The sequence below is a fragment of the Varroa destructor genome, unplaced genomic scaffold, assembly GCF_002443255.2.
Source record: "Varroa destructor unplaced genomic scaffold, Vdes_3.0 BEIS01000002.1, whole genome shotgun sequence".
Classification (NCBI taxonomy): Eukaryota; Metazoa; Arthropoda; class Arachnida; order Mesostigmata; family Varroidae; genus Varroa; species Varroa destructor.
In genome coordinates this window covers 48,068,369-48,088,473 of record NW_019211455.1, presented here as the reverse complement: position 1 = coordinate 48,088,473, position 20,105 = coordinate 48,068,369, and the positions used below count along the sequence as shown (strand labels likewise).

The following is a 20,105-nucleotide window of genomic DNA, read 5'->3' as shown; positions in this document are numbered from 1 at the left end:
TACGAAAAGTTTGCGTCTAAGCTCCAATCTCTGTTTGTTTATTTAAATAAAGATACATTTTCAGCTTTCTGACAGGAAATCAGTTCTGACTCTAGAAATCAAATCTGTGGCGGGTAATCAGAGACAAAATCCGACCATCAAGGTTAGGACAGTGAGTGTCCTAAAATACGATATATTCGTTCTAGTAAACTCCATGGGTTTGGCCATCGATTTTATAAAAGGCGCTAACGACCAGCTGAACCGAGCGGTAACTGACGTACTCAACGAATAAACCATTTCTTACCTCAGATCTCCGTGCACTCGCTTGCGAATCCCTCTGGCTAGATATTATTGCGAACTACCATTATGTTTTTCCCTTTTTTATTTATCTCAGCTCAATCACTTTGCTTGACAAAACGATAACCTGATGTTTGGATTATTTAAGATTCAAGTCTATTGCTAACGTGTACCCATTTTAACCGTAGACGGGTAGTAACTTTTAGGTACATCTGTGATTCATGCTTATAAGTTAATATTGTAGTTTATAGGGATGATTATAAGACGCGCAGCTGGTCGTCCCCCGACAAAGAGTAGGACACTGCGATTTATGGTTTTAGTAAAGAAAGTTCTAGAAAATAATTTTGGAATAATTGGAATAACTAACAATATTCATATTCGACAGGTAATCATCAACGTACCGCGTTAGGACGGCACTGGGCCGATACGTCTTTCTCAGTTGTTTTTGTTAGACCATATATATGTATATACATATATAAACTGCAATCAATGTTTCATTCTCATTATCACCGCTTCTGACAGTCGTATAGAACAGACTTTCCGTCTTTATCGTATCTGCGACTTCTACACGAGGCGTAATTACGTGCAAATACCGTTTAAGGTCCTGACATATTGTGCATTTACCTAAAAACATATTAATATAGTTATATTTAATAATAACAATTCATGAGCTTTATTTCCTTTTTTTTTCTAAGACGCCTGTCGACGTGTGGCAGTATCATTAGAGATACGCAAAGAGCTGGTTGCATAAGAAGCGTACGGCATAAGAGCAAACTATTTATATGCTACTAACTATAGGTGATTAGTACTGCAATGCCAGCCACAACTGTCTATTCCCCTTTTACCGTCCTACAACAGTATCATCTACGAGACAATATACGATGTGTAGAGAAAAATAAAGGAAAACAGACTAATACTAAAGGTCCTCAAACAGCCTCGACTTACGCCTCCGTCCTTTCCAAAAATTCAAAAAGCAGCGGAATCCACTGTTAGCGGAATAATTTAGCCTAGGACACAAAAGTATGATGTCAAAAATGGCTCGTTACGTAGATGCATAAAATTAATCCAGAAATACGATAGGGCCTTACAACGTAAATTAGCATACAATCCAGCCGTAAGGACTCTCTAAGGTAAACGTGCAAACTTGTCTTAGATATGCAACTACTCTTCTGCAAAAATTAGGAAAACGCGGTGGTGATGCTAAATTGAAAATTTCCTGTAATCAAGTGTCGTAACCCCATATCGAAATGCGTTCTGCTTTTTGAACTGCTCCGCAGTACAGCTATAAAGAAAACGTGTGCTTTGTACCTTCAAACAGATGTATATTCAATTTAGTGGGTATTGTAATAATCAGGGGCAAGTTTGCCAGCTGGCGACGCTTTTCATTCACTGATATAGTCGCAGCTGAGGAGAATCGTTATACATATCCAAACAGCGTTCTAACGCCGCCTCAACGCGTTGATCAGACAAGACAAATCGCGCCGGTTCTATAGGAAGTTTATCGTATTTAGGTTGTGAGCACTAAGGCTACCCAAACAATTCTATCTTCACTGTGGATCAGGTGGTCTATTATACTTGAGATGATCATTGGGAATAGCACTAGGTACTCGACAGCTCGGGATATTTACTATAGAAAGTATATTAGTTGTCGTGAATACCCGTTTATTTGGCTCGTCGGTGTAAATAAGTTACTTAATTAGTTATCATCACAAATCGTGTTTGTTTCTTTATGGATTATTATGGACTGTTTTTACGATACATTGTTTCAACCGAAAATATGGTTTTTACAATCTGTTACCACGACTGAGACTTAATAATACTCTCAGGGCATTTGAGTTATAATTGATTTAAACTTTACTTCAGGCAAAACTGCTCATGGTGTCGATGTGAAAACTGAGGAGCTTCAGAACATATAGAACAAATAATAGAAATAATATAGAAATATAGATTTGTGACTCTGTGGAGCGTCACTTATTTATTAAAACTGTCTCTTTGGCTTTCTAGTACATTCACTTACCCCTACCGTGAGTATGGTGCGACCTGTTGTTTCGTAGGTAAACTTTAATTTAGACATACGCTTTTATATACGTACTGCTTTGATCTTTTACCAGCAGTACTAAGGTAAATCAACGTGCCTAGCTTTGTGACGGGCACTGCCGTTAAGCATTGCTTCATACTGACTCAATCTCAGCGCATCAAATACGCTTAAAGAGCTTTCTGTGTCATCATTGCCACGTATCTGACTGTACGTCCTCAAATTAGGAACGCATCGATGTAAGCTGAAAAAGACCGGTATTATTTTGGCGAGCCCTTGCTTGTTCTACCCAAGAGTCTTCGCTAAACGCATTTAATTGCCCCAGTGCATTCGTGTAAATAAGAGCACCGCTCAGCACAACAGTAAAGTAGGCCGCTTACAAATAATTGTTAAGCGTTTGTGAAGATATACAGAGAGCTGAAGTGTCTTCACAACAGAATACCTGAACAGCACCGGTTATTAGAGTGACTCTGTACACTGTTCGAATGATATATGCGCGTCGAAGGCTACAACCTTTCAAGTTTATGGTATTCATACGGGATTATTCAATTGCTCAGAGGATCTTTCTATTTCTACTTGTCTGCGTATGGAACGGTATGTTTAGGTGCTAGATTTAGAGCAACGAGCAATGGCTTACGTTTTTGAATAACTAGGATACGCACGACTGCATTTGTTTCGCCCATTGCCAAGTGTTGCTCAGTAATTATCTAACTATACTATTAAAGTACTCCAATTTTGGACAACCGAGTCCTATCATTGGCAGGTAGACTCCGGTAGGTTGCGTTGCAGTGTCATATGCCGAAATGATTATCAGATATTTAGGGAGGTCTGGTATTTGGTCAACTTCATGGGCTCTTGTCATAAATTAAAAAAGAAAAAAAATTACTGATCTTTGTTTTATGTTTACCTATAATCGACTCGTACTATTAGTCAAAAATGGCTATCAGATGAATAGTTGTGGCCGCGATTATGAGTATTATCAACACTTGCCAAAGAAAGAAGAACAGAGTGTTTTTTTTTTCTTGTGTGCACGATGAAAAACAGGACGATAACCTTATTCGATTGATGCAAATTCGTCCTTTCCTTTCAGTATCGTATTGGCATGACGCAAGACTTTCTTAGAAGTTATACTAGCGGCGCACGTAGTCGAATTATCATTTTCCGGAACTGGACGTTAAGTCGGGGTTATCTGTGTTTTCAAGGAGGTGTCTTAGGAGGTTAACATGTAGCTCTTAGCCAAATTGCTTGCTGGTGTTCGCTTTTAAACGCTCGGCTATACCCAATAATAAAATATAGACAGAATCAATATTTCGAGAGCATCTAAACTAAATACTTCGGGTTTGACGCCACTGTTGGCTTCCAGCATGAACTGAAATGTGTCTACGTCTTCTTCGAAGCTAACCTAACCCGACTATGACTAGGAGACGAATGAGTCAAGAAAACATCGATAGTAGCGAACCCTATCTATATGTTCATCAATTGCACACAGGAATTATACCCCTTAATATATGACCCCTTGTTAAAAGGGCTCAATCTAACAGTTGGATGATCGTATGAGAATCGTTAAAAGAAAGAGCACCGTTACAAAGACAGGTATATACGTCGCTCCGATACAAAATGATCCGGTGCAAGATAACAGTTTGTGTGACGGGCAGGAAAGGCTGTTATCAATAAGAAAGCCCCTTAAAACTTAGGTCGGGCAGTAATGTTTTTCCAATAATGCCATAGCCGTAGCTAAAGTCGCTACAGATAAACGTTAAAACAAAAAAAAAAAAAAAAATTATGAAAAATATATATATATATATATATAATGGGAAGTATTCAAGTAAGAGTATGTATTGCTTTATTTGACCTAATCTCACGTTAGAAGAGTTAAGGCTCGTAGGCGAATCGGAGCGTCTAGGCTAACAGGCTTTTTTTTTTTTTTAGAAGTCAACGATATGATTATTAAAGTTAATGTACTGACTAAAACGTTTCGGACGATGCGGAAGCAATGGCCTTTGTCAGATTACTTGTGATCAAGATGTTTTCTAAGCAATAAGATACTGGTCAGCTGAATAAGCTGATACCGTCTTTCTGATAAACGATTTAATTGTTTTATTAAGTCAAATAAAAATTCGATAATAAATAAGAATGTTTTTTTTTTTTTATAATTATGCCTTTACCAAAGCTGCATTCATATAATAGAACGATATTGAAGTCCTGTCTTCCTTGACTATATCACAAAGCACCGATACGGATCATAATAATGGTACTATTTAATTAAACACAGTGGCGTGTTATAAAGCATCGTTCTGGTCATGAAAAAAATCGATACATCCTGTTTGATTCAGACGGCATAAATATGAACGAGAGGTTACGAAGTTCTTTCATTTCTGGCTTCCTGTTTCTTCTGAAATCCTTTCGTAGCGAATAATCGTCCTGCAAAAAAGAGGACATCTCTTTTGCCGCTGAAAAAAAAAACCTATTCATTTCAATTCTTGGCGTGAATTCTTTTTTAGCAGATTACACACTACATCGGAGCAAGCTTTCCCAGCCATCTTCAACCGCTCCCTGGTTTTCCATAATAATAATTTCAGTGACCAGACTTACACATCTGCTTACGTGCACGTCTGTGTTTAAACGTTCGTTTAAGATTCCGTGCACGTTTTATTAAATACATTTTTTGTCGCATTGAAAGGCTTCCACATGGTGTTGGACAGTGTGTTACGACCATCGTGTTCATGCATTTACTCTAGACTGTTTACATGTGGATTCGAATTGTTTGTCGACAACTTCTTCTGTCCCACTGCAATCTTATGTCTAAAACTAACACCAATGTAGGCGTTGTATATGATGAAAATACGTGTTCTTTGTATACGACCGGTAAAAAGATAAGTGATGGTTTACTGGAAACTATAAAACGTTACAAGATCTTGAAGGTCTAGGTAGCGTTGGGCAATTTTTTTTCAGCCATACGGAATTTATCCTTATTTTTAATTTGACCGCGAAATTGTGCTAGTGATTTATGTCTGTTGCCGTGAGTCAATAAACACGGGACGATATCTGCATCTAGCGGAAGGGTAACAAAACAGCTGTTTGAGTTCGAGACAGCTTTTGTGCTTGCTGAGCTACAGTGCGGCGATGCTTGCCATCGCAGGAAGGCACCGAGGCAGACGATGATCCCAAATCGCAAATTTGTCCTAAGGGAAGTCAGCAAAAAAAAAAATACTGTTTTAACACTTTTTTTTTTTTGCTTTAGATTGCTTGCTTGCTCGCTCGCTCGCTGACCAGTATTGCAAGATCTAAACATCTGTAACTTAATGAAGCAAGATAGGGCTCAGTCGTTGCTTTTTTCGGTACTCAAAACTATGACCCAGGCGTGGTAAACGTGTTCAGTTTTACGTTCGGACTGTGCTGTCCAAATGCAAAACGAAATCTAATCATGCTTGATTCTGAACCTAGGCAGCCCACGTATGGCTAAGCTCAGTAAACGAATAACACCGCTGTGGGTAGTTGAATTCGAATGTCGGGCTGCGGATGGGAACGATGCTTGTGACACCCGTCTATCCAAGGCTTGTTCCTGCACATTTGGCTTCGTTTAACGATTGGAGTCAAATAGGGGTTTGCATTCAATCATTTTTTCTTTCACATAAAGAACTTATGGCAAAACAATTCCAGCGATCACGACCTGCTCAGAAATGTCTACATAGAAAGTTAGCATATCTTTTCCAGTTGTCGTCAAAGCTTGCTCTAGAGCACCCCCTTCTCTACCCCATTGTATAAAAGGGCTCATCTTTCTATCGTGTCTGTAGCGACCTGCTATTTTGAAGCCGTCGACGATGCTACTTTCACAGGAAGATCGTGCAATACAGGATACAATGTTTCGATAGAATGTAGCGCATGCTAGTTGGATGTACAGAGAACTAACTTTACATAGGGAATTATTAAATATTAAAAGGTGCCAAAATTATTTAGGGATAAATCTTATATCTGGACTTTATGTTTTCGTTTCTCCTTCCGTATTTTTATTGAAAAATTTCAAATCCAAATAAGTATTAGTTTAAAATAAAATGTTTCATTCTCGATTCGTTAGTACTGATTACGTTTTCGCTGATTTATTCGACGGCGGCATATGCAATAACGATTTGGTTGTAGGTTATACTTCACAAGTTACTTAATAAGGACACCGCAGGCTACTTGACAAATGCGTAATAAACTGCTCGCAAGAATGCTGCTATAGCTATTTCGGCAACTGACGCTCAGAGAGGAACTTTCATTTTCAGTCAAACTGCTTTTGTCGGAACTTTCGTCTGTACTAAAGCTTATATGGACTGAGCTAAGGTTTAGAATTGATCATTTGCGATGAAACTCAGAATTATTACCGGGACTGGGGCATTTTTGTGAGCTAGGGCTGTCACCCAAGCACCCGCTCTGGAAGGCCCGGGGTGATTCATTTTACCTACCAGTTTCCACCCTGTCTTACAGGTAGTTTGCTTCGCTTACGTTAACCGTATCTATTGTTGCCTCAGAAGGTTCACTGTTAACGTTCTTGGGCTGTAGCGCTATGCGGCGTCAAATGTTGGCTGACATCTATACGAACGTTTTAACGAAACATAAGTATTTCGAATGTAGTTAAATGTTGTGTATACATTTACTTTTCCCTTCGGTGAACCTAAATTAAGGCACTCGCCTTGCAAAGCACAATAATTACACTGAAAAGCTGTAGCAGGTATCCCTAACCACCGTGATATCCTTAAACAATAGAGTAAGCCGAAAAGGACACTATAGCTTTACGAGCGTTATGGTTTAAAAGCTTTTTCGGCTAATAGATCGAGTATTTAACATTAGGCTGTGACTTAAAATAGCCGATGTCCATTAAAAAACTTTTGAAATAGAACCCATTAGGAAGGAACTTTTATGGAGAGTTTGGTTAGACCACTTCCAAGTGACAGTCTGCCTAGAAAAGTGTCGAAACGTTTCTATGGTTCGACTAGGAACTAGGAACGACCTATTATGCTCGGTCTGTTTATCTAAACATTACTGGAACCCGATATTCACCATTTTGTATCACGATAGTGCGCTTTTCAAGCTTGATTTTTAATGTAGCCTGCTATACTTGCGTCCTTTGATATTTGTGATTTGGCTCATTGGGTCTTCTAAAGAACATTACCTGGTAGGAACACTTCAGCATCGTCTACCTGTCACAAGGACAGTAGATGATAATAATTATTTACTAATTTCATAATCTGGTTTTGAATTTCTAGCCAGTTTTAGCCATGAAGCCTTAACCAATGGATTACTAGCGATCGACGGCAATGGGCTTGTGTCCTGTAACCAGGTAAGATACTACCTTCATCAACCCTTTGTCTCTTTGGAAGGTTTCCAATCCAAAGTAAATCAAGGGTTTCTAAGGATTCCCGTTTTAACAACATATGTTCTTATATTCGCGGGAAACTTTCAAGGTAGACGTGGGCCGAAACCAATGGGTAGGCATGGCATATGATAGAAAGGAGATCGACCTTTGCGAAAGGCGCATTCTAAGTTGCTTTTTAGCAGTACATATCGTAGATATGTAGTAGCACCGGCTTAAGTGTTTGCAAAAATAATGGTAAAAACACATCTGTCCAGGACTGTCATTACATTCAGCTTTTTTCGTCTACTGGTATTTCGCGGTCCGAGGGATTGTTCTATAGTCAGAAGCTTATCAAAAAGAACTTCAAAACAATACGAAAATGTCCTTTTTCGAGAACGTCGATCTCGTGTTCCTATTTCGTTCCGTAAAACTCCGCATTCCTTTTTTTTTTTTCTTTGTTATGGGTCACGTTTACATGATCACTATCCGTCCGCTCGTTCGCGCGACGAACGGAGAGGCAATTATTGCTGATACGACTCTTTCATTTCCTATTTGTCCATATCATGTGTTTCCGTGAGAGCGAAGAGGAAGCAGAAAGCTGACTTCCTCGGCGATTCTTTGCGTTTGTCGCAAACAAAGAACGACCCATTCAGTAGCAGCGGTTTCGGGTCACAGTCCGCGCTCCAAAAGACAGATGCAAGCCGATAACTCTACAAACCTCCAACTGTAACCTCTAACGCCTGCGCTCTTGGGCCAAACTGAAGGACGCTTTTACAAATTATTTCCTTTCTAATCGCAGACCGACCCTCGGAATGATCAGTGTGGTCGAGTCAGTCGAACAGCCATTCATTGTTCGGTCATGGCAGATGATTGAGACCTTACTTAGATTGACTATTTGACTTAGATTGAAAAGCTTGATTTGACTTAGATTGAAAAGCACAATTTGGCCAATGAAGGCGGTTAGCGTACGTCGCTGGAAGCGCGAGCAGTGAACCAAACGAATTAGTGATCACGCCTCCACCAAACGGCGTAATAGAACGTAGGTTTTTGTACATAACAAAGGCTACAAGTAGGTTTTGATTCCGTTTAATTCATTAAAAACATAAAAATTAATCGAGCTCATTAGGGCTTAGTAAACCCCAAAGTTCAACCGGTTCTCAACGATAACTTTTCTCGGTATAGTTGAATCTGTATTTACTAACTTCATGTGGTAATCAGATATTTTTTTAGCAGGAACTGATTACAGCGAACCGCTTGTATTATTGTTTACAAATGAATGTTTCCTATTTACACAGTTTACTTTCATATTTCTCAATTTTATACATCGGGTGATTGCTTTGCATATTGTGGGGTACAGGGTTAATTGGCAAAAAGGAAAAATAAAATACTCTATTGTGTAACGTAATTCGCATCCTCGACGTACAGGGTGCTTGCTTTATGTGAGGATTCTCAAGGTAAGCAATCCTTTTAATTGTTTCGAAATAATGTTATTTTGCCTCTTTTATCCCAGCAGGTGTTAGAATAAGATCCTTATTTAGAATGTCTAAAGCATTATCTCCTGCGATTTTTGCCAATAAAGTAGGTTATGATATTTTACTTCATTGACACAGCAATTAAGTAAGCAAGTTGTAACTTACGTTAATTGTTTTGTGCGTGGAGGGCTTGCGTTTGATTACGTGGCTATATTTTAACGAGACGCTGTTGAAACCATAAATGTCAAATGGTGGTAAATTATTTATTTAAACAGCCCGCTAATAGCATTTACCTTTTCGAACTTTTTTTTTTTTTTTTTCATATTTTCCAATCTATTTGAGCAACGTTTCGCCCTATTCATTCTTTCTCGTATCTAATTCCTAGGCCACTGAGGCAATGATATACAAATTATATATCTGTACGAGACGTCTAAAAGCTATCTCTGTTTACGTTTATCTTTTGGTGTACAAGCGCCTCATTAAAAAAGCTGTTCTCAACCTGCGCGCAAATAACGACTATGAGCTACCTAACAGCTTTGTTTAACGGCGTGTCACGTTTTCCATTGAATTATATTATTCCAGCTGCTCACAGTTGTTTCCGCTCATGCTGCTATAGTAGCTAATTTTAAGTTCTATTTTACAAAAGAACCTACCAAAGTGGAAAGCACTAAATCCTCTCTCGGTACGTTGTGCCAATAAAAAGTTAAGCTCTTTCAGCCGGTCATCCGACAACCAACTCCGAGAGCGATGATGACAGTGACAGCAATAGCAAACCTGTAGCTATTCAAGAAACGAAGGACTGTCCCTCAGCCTCTATTTTGTCTGCTTTGAAAAAGGCGGATAGTCCGGAGTTTTTTTTTAGAGCACGAACGTTAAAGGAATTTCGAATCCTTGTAATTGTCCTTTGAGGGAAATATCGCTGCAGGGTCCCGGTCACCGCCTTGGTCAAACGAACATGGCTAATATGCGCTCAACGGTACGAACGCCGCTACGGCCGCTGCGCGCATTTATCCTATCTTTGTCTTTGTTTTTGTCTCGGGCGTGCACCTTGACATCTTCTGCTGGCGTTGTTGTTTCTTCTATTGCTTATAAACGGAATTAACGAACGTACGGACCCCATACGACAGGTCTTTCACGATAGCCTCGCTCACTATCATTCTCAAGTTAAAGTCTCCCGCACAGTCAACGAACCAGTAGATTACAATCAATCACGCGGAAAATTCATAGCAGCGGACACGGTACTGATGCATCCACTCGCAAACGTGACACGTCTTGTTTCTTTCACAAGGGAAATCTGGTATAATAGGGATTCCGAGGATAGTGCGCGATGTATAAGCGGAAGACGGCAAGACGGAAGAGGGCAAAATGTATGGGCTGGAGCGTAAACAAAGAAAGCCATGATGATTGACAAGTGGGTGCAAGCCAGCAATTAAAGGCTGGCTATCGCTAAAACTACCAGCACTAGCCTGTCTAGTATTATTGCCGGCAGTGGAAGGAACAGCAGCTAATACTAGGGCGAATTATGACGGTGGGACCAGTCTTACGCGAAAGGGCATAAGCACTTGTCTATTGATGGTTCAAATCGCGTTGCTTTTATCAGATCAGTGGCTATCGTTTTATGTCCTTCAGTTTTGTGAGAAATTCTAGCCGGTTCAGAGTGCTCGGCAGCCGCGGGAGTAACTGGAGTTTGGGCAAAGGGAAACGGTATACGGATTACAATGTCTTGTGCTTTGGTGCTTCGTCGCAATAGATGGCCTCGCCCACGTTTTAGGTGATGTCGGAAACGCCGATTAGGAAGAATCGAACAGGATAATTCGTAGCGCTCTAAGTAAATTTAGGGGACTTCACGGACGGAGGAAATGGGGCCTTGCAGCAGGGTCATCCTAACTCAGCCACAGGTGCGTAGATATTAACTAACAGTCGCAAACAGGCATTTCGTATGTGTATTAGAACTTTTTTTTTTCGATGTGGAATTAGTTTGTAAAACTTAATTAATATTAATCATTTGAAATGTTGCGTGCGTAGTAACGGGCTCATGCAACGAAGCTGGTTTGTCTATAAACTTCATGTTGCGATGGGGCCTAACAAGGTTTACGCTATGGTAATCTATAATAGTGTTTACCCAGAAAAACAACGTATGCCTTTATCGTCCGTAGAGAGAACTTGCAAGGTTGAATCACACTGAGAATGGCCGAACGAGTTCATTGCAAGCGGTTCCTCTGCCGAGCGTCGAAAGTAAGTTAAGATTTTTAAGCGTAAGTTATTATTGTTCCTATTAGTTTGATTAATTTACAATAATCTATTACATAAAGAAGTGAATATAAGCCCTTTTCGAATATTTCATCACTTAAGCGAGCGCTCTTCAGGCGTGCACCCGGGTCCTAAGAGAGGTAGAATAGAAATAATCTGGTGATATTTCTAAAAGAAAAAGCGAATCGATGTAAAGATAACAATAAAACGAACATAGCTTCACGTATCTCAAACGCAGCGACCATATATGGCCATATAGATTATTTTTGTCAAGCCTGTACCCCTTTATTGCTCGTTCCGTAACAAAGGATGCTTTTATTGCGAATCGACGATTCAGGTTGGGTAAGACTCACATAATTATCACTGCATTTGGTAAACATTTTTCCAACACAGCACAATCAGTAATATATGAAACAAAGTTTATATTATACGTATAATCGTTAAGTTTGGGGAAGTTGGGATGTTCAATTCAATGTTAGGCCACGCAAGATATTTTTCGCGAAACACACATCGTCGCCAACCACAATAATGCAATGATCACTGCATTTCGCCCAAAACAAGCTCAAGCACTAATAGTATACCCCATGCTGTCTCTAATCGGCGCTACATTAAGTAAAATGGCTAGTTACCAGAATTTTTTGGAAGCATGGGCCCCTTTATGCCTAATTAATAAGTTTGCCGCTAAGTCTTATATAAAAACTTATCTAGCTACCCTGCGCTTGAAACACCATTGATAATCGGAACTAGCTGGCCAACAGGCTAATTAAGGCTTAACAATAAAGTTAGTGAATCTGCATATTCTGTATATGTCATGTATACATCATGTGCAGATTAGTACATGGTACATGTTGTGCCTGAAAGATTTTCTCGTTCATCTGCATCCTCTATATAACTCTCATCGGTTGGGGCCTTGTTTATCAGAGTCATTAGTATTCGAGCCTACGAAGTTGGCCTACGCTATTCTCGCCAAAGCAATCATCCACAAGATTCTCATTATGACAGTTATTATCCTGCGATTTCGATCACATCATTACTAATACTGCCTACCTCTAGCACCAAATAAAAGTGGCCATATCGGCACAGTGTATTTTACCTTATGGGCCCTTGTAATTTTCTCTAACGTTGCTTATACATAAGGCCAACCCAGCGGAACCCGATGCTAAGATACATCGTGTGAAACAGCTGCGAAGGAAGAAAGCGTAGAAGAGCAGAAAAACAATCGTTAGTAAAATTAGTGGTCGTGGTGATGTGTTTGCGTGATGTGGTCGCTCGAGAGTGGTTAGCCTAGAGACAGCTCCTCTCATTCTCATTGATTTGGTAAATGGCAACTGCTGGTGGAGGACAGCAGACGGTAGACAATACTTGATTCTAACTTTTTCGTAAGGGACAGAGGGGAAACGATTCTTGACTGATCGTGTTCCCCACCACACGATTCTTTCAGTGGTATCTAGTTGGCCTCTAATCGCGCCTTCGAAGACTAGGAGAGAGGGACCGGGGGAGTGGGAGGGGGTAAGGTAACATCCGCAATTGTGCTATATATATTGACTTAGCAGTGGACGTGCGGTTAGCAGAAACGAACAAACATGCCGCGAGTAACGAACGGAATGATGTTCTATTACATTCGCCGGGTCAGGCTGTACAGCAAAGAAAACGTGTCCCACGATAGCCTTGCTATTGTGTGACAAGTAGCGTAAGAGACATAATCATGAATGATTTTCCTATGTAATATAGAGCTTGTTTATCGAACAAGAGAGCTCAGCAAGCATTTCAACTTATTAGACTCATAATAAATCGAATGGATAGAAGTAAGCTTAAAGGCCAACTAATTCGTGATTCATCTAGCCGCTTGCTTTTAAATCAACTTAAAAGTTTTTTTTTTTTGTTTGACATAATCGTTTCTCATCTACAGTGTATACAATTTTCTCTTTAGTAATTTGCAAACGTTATTAGAAATTGGGAAGCTCAAAATTAAATTATGTAATGACAGCCAATCGTTATATACGAACGACGCTGCTGATTACCATCTTCTTTAAGCAGTACATCAGCGAAGAGTGGGAAAAAATCTTCGACCTTTGGCATGAACAGCAAATAAGCACAGTGGCTGATCTCGTTTCCGGCACAGGCAAACAACGAACATACGAAGCCTTTATTTCAACCTCGTACGATACGTAATCACTACTGGCTCTACACTGTTACAGGAGAGCAAATTCAATTGGTAAATTTTGCCACCGAAAAGAAAAGACCCGTGGACAAATGAACGGAGCAAAGGAAAGTGTGGACACAAAAGATGGTAACAATCAGAATCGTTTTACTATAGCTCGCTATAGTTGTATTTTGGGGCAGGAATTTGGATAAAATGCTTCGCATGTGCCTACTAGGGCGTCCCTGACGCACAAGTTTATTCAGTACAACTGCTACTGACTTCAAGCACGACTTCGATTCGAGGTTTTGACCGTTTACAAGCTTGGGCCAAAATACTGTGTATTTCGAACGTCTTCTTAGTTGTAGGAATGAGCGTTAAGCATTAAGATTTCTAGGTTTTCGGTTAATCGCACTCCATATAAAATGATACAGTCGATTCAAATCTGAGCTCTTGTACAGCCATCCATCCCTGTTCCTCTAGTCCTGCAGCAAATTGCTCATTAAAGTGGGTAGGCCACTTTTTGGAAACGCGCTGTCACAATCGAACGGTTTTCCATTTGACATAGCAGCGAAGCACGGTTTCGTCGCAGTTTTCGGAAGAACCTGTTTGTTAATGGATACGCTCTAGAAAGACTAATCGAGGTATGGGTGCCATTTTACCAGACAGAAGACTTAGAACGTTCTCCTTCTCTTTACAATGATAACACTGTCTAGATAGGGGGCGAATCAGCTGCTGTTCTTGTAACCGATGTTCGTATCTATGGTGAATACTTTTCAGCAAAACTCGACCCCTAACTTTGTTTTTCGAGCATTGCGCCGCGCTGAATGAAATGGAAATGGCTATAGGTCGTCCGAACAAATTTGTTTGCTAGACCTTCATAATCTTGAGAGCATATTTTGATCCCGATTTAAGAACTATATTACAAAGCTGCCACAACGAAGGGTGCCTTCAAAAGCGTTAAGGCCTCCTCAAGAGTAACCCAATCATTTTCAATGACAATTTTACAAGGATGAATGATGTTAGCGAAACTGCGAGTTCTGCACAAGGATATAAACTTAGTCCGTTATTGTTCATGCTTCTCATTAATAACTTCCACTCATGACACCCCTTTGTGATGGTGGTCGTATATGCGGACGACTTAGCAATGTACGAACAGGTTCTACATGCAACAGACGCTAACAACCCTGAAAAAGTGATTGGCTGACCTTGGACTTCAAATTAACAAGATCAGGACAGAAGTCATCAAGGGGACAAGAAAGGGGTAATGCCATCAACAGTGAGCTGTGTTGCCTTAACAAAACGACCCTGAAACTTGAAAACTTCCTTGTATACGCTGACAATAATGGTAGGTCCTTCACTGACCGCGAAAGAATGGCAATGTTAGCAGTTGCAACAATAACAAAAAACACAAGCAGGAAAAGAACCAGTGAAAGTCGCAGTCAACATGTTTAATTCGAAGATAGCGCTGACTGCTACATTTGGAGCTCAATTTCTTTAAGAAAAGTTACACATATGCAATCTACGAAATTTTCGACGAATAACACCGGCGTTTTTGTAACTAGGACTCGGTCTCACCAGGACAATTTGACACCATTCAGTGTACCTGTCGGAAGATACTCCGATGTTCATCGAGGGTTCCCAAAAAAAGTTCCGCCTTTCTAAACCCAAACGATATTGACGAAAACGCAAAGATAAGAAGCAAAGTATATACTTTATCCCTCTCAACATTAGCGATAGCTTGCATTTATAAATACGTAAACAAAAACAATCATTATATTATAACGATATGCGCGAGGGCAGCTAGGAAAGTTGCACTTGTAAAGTTTGTAAAGCTCTATTTATCTAGAAAGACCAATCGAGGTGTGGGTGCAACTTTACCAGACAGAAGACCTAGAGCGTGGTACTGGCAAACACCTCCGTTCTTCTTCTTCTAGCTTAATCAGATCAGGTAATTAACTTGCAAATGCCAATGCCAAAAAACATTTACACAATTATATCCTATAATATATGACGCGTATATTGCTTTCTGTGATTTTTATAACTGCAGACTGCATCCATACATAATTCAAGGATGTCCTCAAGCGCACTTCAGCGTACAGCATGGTAAGCGGTTTAGGCATCACAGCGTATCATCTACAGGCAGTAAAAATCACCGGACACCATTATTATTATTAATACGGTTTGCGTTTATCTTTCCGTTTAGAAAGGTAGAAATTAGCGATTCAGCTGAAAACCACTGATTCTTATGAAAGAACTTTTCTAATTAGGTAACGACATCCCAGGCAAAAATTAACAAAGTTAAGTAACATTAAAGCACTAAGATTGTTGCACGATCCTATGACACCTCGGATGATATATTAGAGGCTGAAAAAAAAGAGTGAGATAGTTGAACATACTTTATGAAGGTTGCAGATGAGTGACAGGTCCTATGTGAAATTGCCGGGGGCCAATATTCGACATGCAGAATATATACCGTCCCACATATTAGTGACACTTGTATAATCCCAGATGTAAAAAATTTAAAAAAAAAAAACAAAACAGAAAATTCATCGTAGTATGGCAAGTCGTTGATAAATAGACAAGCCGAATATAAACGGCATATCTAAAAAAGGCTTTCTCTGATTTCGGCGGCATCTAATATCAATGTATACCACGCAAATCCATGCTTTTTTATAGTCTTGCAAACCTAATTTCAATTAAGAATGACAATTTAGAATATTGCTTTTGAACAATTAGCTCTTTGCTACTTAAGGTGTCTAGTCAGATCCGTAAATCTACTAAGGGATCTGTCCTACAGAAAGTTTGAATTTATAATTTAACGTAGTTGCCGGTCTAGTTATCTAGAAAGAAAGTGGTACATATTAACGAATCTAGCTGCAGCATTAGAAGATATTGAAGAACAATTGTATTACGCTAATGTAAAACGACGCTTGGTGTTATTTATCGACTGTTCAAGCCCTTGGCGACGACTTAGGTGGATAAATATACGCCTACTGAGAAAACGGTCCATGTATGCTTGAAGAAATAAAGTATGTAAACAAATATTCTTTGATACACGGCACGTGCGCCCTCCATAACAAAGTAAACATCTGTGACCTTTTAATTAGACTCTAATTAAAGCATGTTACTAACTGAGTCGAGCCTGCGTTCAGGGCGTGCGTTTCAGGTATTGCAAAATATAAACATGCACAGAAATGCATCAGTCGTCCTAATGACCTGGCGCTAGATGACATCAGGGTGGCCGAAAGACACATTTCACTCGTCTCTCCAAGTCGTTTGCCTTTTCCCCTGTCTGTGCCGTATTCAATAAACAGCTAAATACAAAGAGGCACCTGCCAAAACACCTACTATCAAAGTCGTGATCGGCCAAAAGAACGAAACTAAAAACAAGATGTGTTTGGATCTATCACCTTTCTGATAATGATTTCCGTATGTGCTGAACCGCGCAGGCATATGTCTTCGTAAGGAATGAAAATACTGGTAGAAAAATATGTGGGTCGTTTGTACGCCCAAATGCCCCGTAACCAAAAGTGTGGAAACCTGTTAAGAAGAGGAATCTTTTGGGTCAAGGATTCTCCCATGAATTTATTTCCCAATGCACTCCAGCTGAGCTTACTAACCCTCGAAGGTGATATACTCTAATACCTAGAGAGAGAGAGAGAGAGACCTTACCATCCTCGAAAACTTGAATCCCTCGTAGCACTTCGATAAAGTGTCGTACGGATTCGGACTAAAGCCACTGATGTACACCAATATCTTCTCAATGGGCTGCTTTGTCGAGCGCATACTGGGAACAACATCTGCTCGTTGGTTTGCTGGTAAAAAAGATTTTTCAGTTTTTCGGCCGGCAGCGTTTTTTGCCGGTTCACTTCTCAGTCCACTTCGCACCGTCTTTGTGTGTCCAGTTTGTTAGCACTGCTATCCATATTGCAAGCACAGCTTTCGGTAAACTCCTGCATGGCACCTATGGTACTGTAGCGGCGAACAGGGCGTGGGATCTGTCACAGAGTTTCGAGATATAATCATTTTATTCACTGCTAGAAAACAAAGCCCTTTCTTTCCCTTCATTACGAGAAGCAAAGAAAGCCTTAGCACTGTCTGCTAATTTCACACGTCACAAACCAAAGCGACATGTTGTTCGAGGAGGTTCCAGTGAGTTGATGTCAAGCACACCAGCCATGAATCTCCGTTTGTGCTTTTGCAGACAAGGCACTTCTATTGTTTCTAAGCTACCTACGAACAGGCCTATTAGACAAAGCTATATATAAAGAAAAGGTGGTGCTTTGTATTCATCCGAAATGAGAATGGTTGAAGCGCATTGAAAAAATTCGGATTTCCCATGCACTTATGCACGCACGCACGCACGCACGCATGCATGCTGAATTATGTATTAGTAACTTGTTAGTGACATAGGACACGGGCTTTGAATCTAGGACCGAAACTGATTAAACGAGATTCGTAAGCATTTATGACATCATATAAAAGCACGTCTTCAAAAAGCGAGACGTTTTAAATTTCCTGTTCTTAACTATAATAGGGGTGCTTAATAGTTCTTCCAATGATTGACAGTATATAGAGCTATACATAAAGAAGTTGAAGTAACCTTTTTGCTTATTCGCTTACGGTGTTTCAAACGGATATCCGTTGCAGATAAGGAACTTAGGCGCAATAGTAAAAGGTAATAGGTAATAGGTAGAATGATGACGCCCCAGAGAAAGGGTCTCTCACGTTCCCAGTTATAGTCATGCGTCTTGTCGCTTTTATTACAGATCCTATTGAAAAAAAAAGTAATAATATGCAACCGCTATGAAACTAGGACAAATATTCCGGCAGTTGTAAAAGAAAACATAATATGTTTTAGTTATGTAAGCTTTAGTACGGTAACCCGCGTTGTGTATAGGCGAAACAGTCTATTACAATGAATGTTACCGTAAAGTCTTGTTTTTAAAAGTGGCGTTTGTCCAATATATGTCCATTGGGTTTTTTGGATAATTGACTAGTAATTTCGGTCTAGTGAATATCCGAGCCACTATACTAGTGGTGGACCTGTTATATCGTCAGATAAATGCTCATTGCTCCAGCCAACAATCATGGATAAGATATATATTTACGTCGTTACGATGTTGTTGTTAAACGTATCATAACGGCATGGATAACAGTAGTTCCTTTGTTGCTGCTCACACAACGATCTTGTGTAGTTCGCTCGTTTTGTTGTGCTTCATGCAGTACCTTTATACGTACTGGCACTATTGCTACGACAGATTTGCAGATGAATCCTTGATAGCCATGGGCATATCTATCTATCTATTCTATCATCTGTATGTATTAGATATTAATACGGTGGTGTGTATGTATATGTACATGCACACCCACGCATACGCATCCCTGAAACGTTGGTTATTGCAAAATAATTGTCGCATCTATCGTTCGTTTGTTAGCAGTAGCCAAGCAGTAGCCGGTGTGGTCGGTACGCGAACAGGAAGCCAAACAAACAGCATGTTTTAGGATTGCAGGGTCATGATGACAATTTGCAACCCTCTCCTCTTTCGCGTCCGCCTTGCAAACGGAATATATAGGTATATACCCGGCCAGCGTTCGCCACCGTTCTGTGGCCTGTAGGGTATCAGGCCTTCCTTCTTCACTCTAGTCGGTTCCTGTTGGCATTCACATTCGTAATATTCTCAGCCATTCTATCCTGACCGTCCTTCGCGAACTCCAGACTCGGCTTCTTCTAGAACCTACTGCAAGGAGTGTTATCGGCTAGTCGATCGGTAGAGTCAGCAACGTGCGCCACAAGAACGTAACAATATAGTCAAAATACGTACACATCCTTGCGTGAGTAATCTTGCATGTGTAAACGTACGTCATCCAGTTATATAATAGGCAACGGCACCGGACAGACAATAGAGATATTCACAATAAAGATGGTGCATTTTGGCTGCATTGGTCGGTCATCGGGCGTTGGGTGAGAACGTCAATAAGAACAAGAGGAAGATTTGGCAAAATAAACGATAGCTACTGTCGGGCCATTCCATATTATCAGCGTGCGGTAAAGTGTTATGTCGTTGTCATCATTGCAGCGATGCAACTGCTTAGAAAGGCTGTATAAGAGTAGCCGGCAGCGGGAACCCCTACGCAGAAATCTACTTAACGAAAAAAGCGACTCTCGGCTACATAGCATTTGTCAACACTGTTGTTCGAGCCTCATCGCAATGATTGCTGCGATGAGTCCGCGTCATCATCACTATGATCCGCGAATGAAGCCAGACCCGACAGTATACATAAGTACATATATAAGACATTGCTAAGTGGAAAACTTGCCGGCTCGTCATTTTGCTCATCACAACGTTGGTAATAATAGTTTGACCAGTGATATACGCTTTGACGATGTATATAAGATACATATAACTAGATATAATACGTTTATGTATGGCACAATACGATGCAAGCTTCATTTCGTTATTGCTTTCCTACTAAGCTTCTTCTTTTTGTTCTAAGCGTTGTATAGATTAGACATCTTGTTGTTTATCTTCTCTACTTTTTCGCGTAATGGGTCTCCCGTGTAAAATCATAATGTGATGGTTTATGTAGTTC

The 20,105-nt window shown here is 40.1% G+C and overlaps 1 protein-coding gene and 2 long non-coding RNA genes across 3 annotated transcripts in view; 2 read left to right on the top strand and 1 right to left on the bottom strand.

Moving 5' to 3' along the window:
• LOC111243827 (uncharacterized) overlaps positions 1 to 1,482 on the top strand; it is a 145,374-nt gene extending 143,892 nt beyond the window's left edge. Inside the window, exon 10 of the transcript XR_015320150.1 lies at positions 662 to 1,482. The gene's annotated coding sequence lies outside the window, so the exon portion shown is untranslated. The remainder of the gene's footprint in view (positions 1 to 661) is intronic.
• LOC147757920 (uncharacterized) overlaps positions 1 to 17,497 on the bottom strand; it is a 65,431-nt gene extending 47,934 nt beyond the window's left edge. The window contains exon 1 of the long non-coding RNA XR_015320152.1: positions 17,184 to 17,497. This is a non-coding gene — a long non-coding RNA (uncharacterized LOC147757920). The remainder of the gene's footprint in view (positions 1 to 17,183) is intronic.
• Positions 8,590 to 16,512, top strand: LOC147757921 (uncharacterized). The gene is made up of 3 exons (XR_015320153.1): positions 8,590 to 11,016; positions 11,275 to 11,353; positions 15,559 to 16,512. It is a non-coding gene; the product is annotated as an uncharacterized LOC147757921 (long non-coding RNA).
• Positions 17,498 to 20,105: the final 2,608 nt, after the last annotated feature.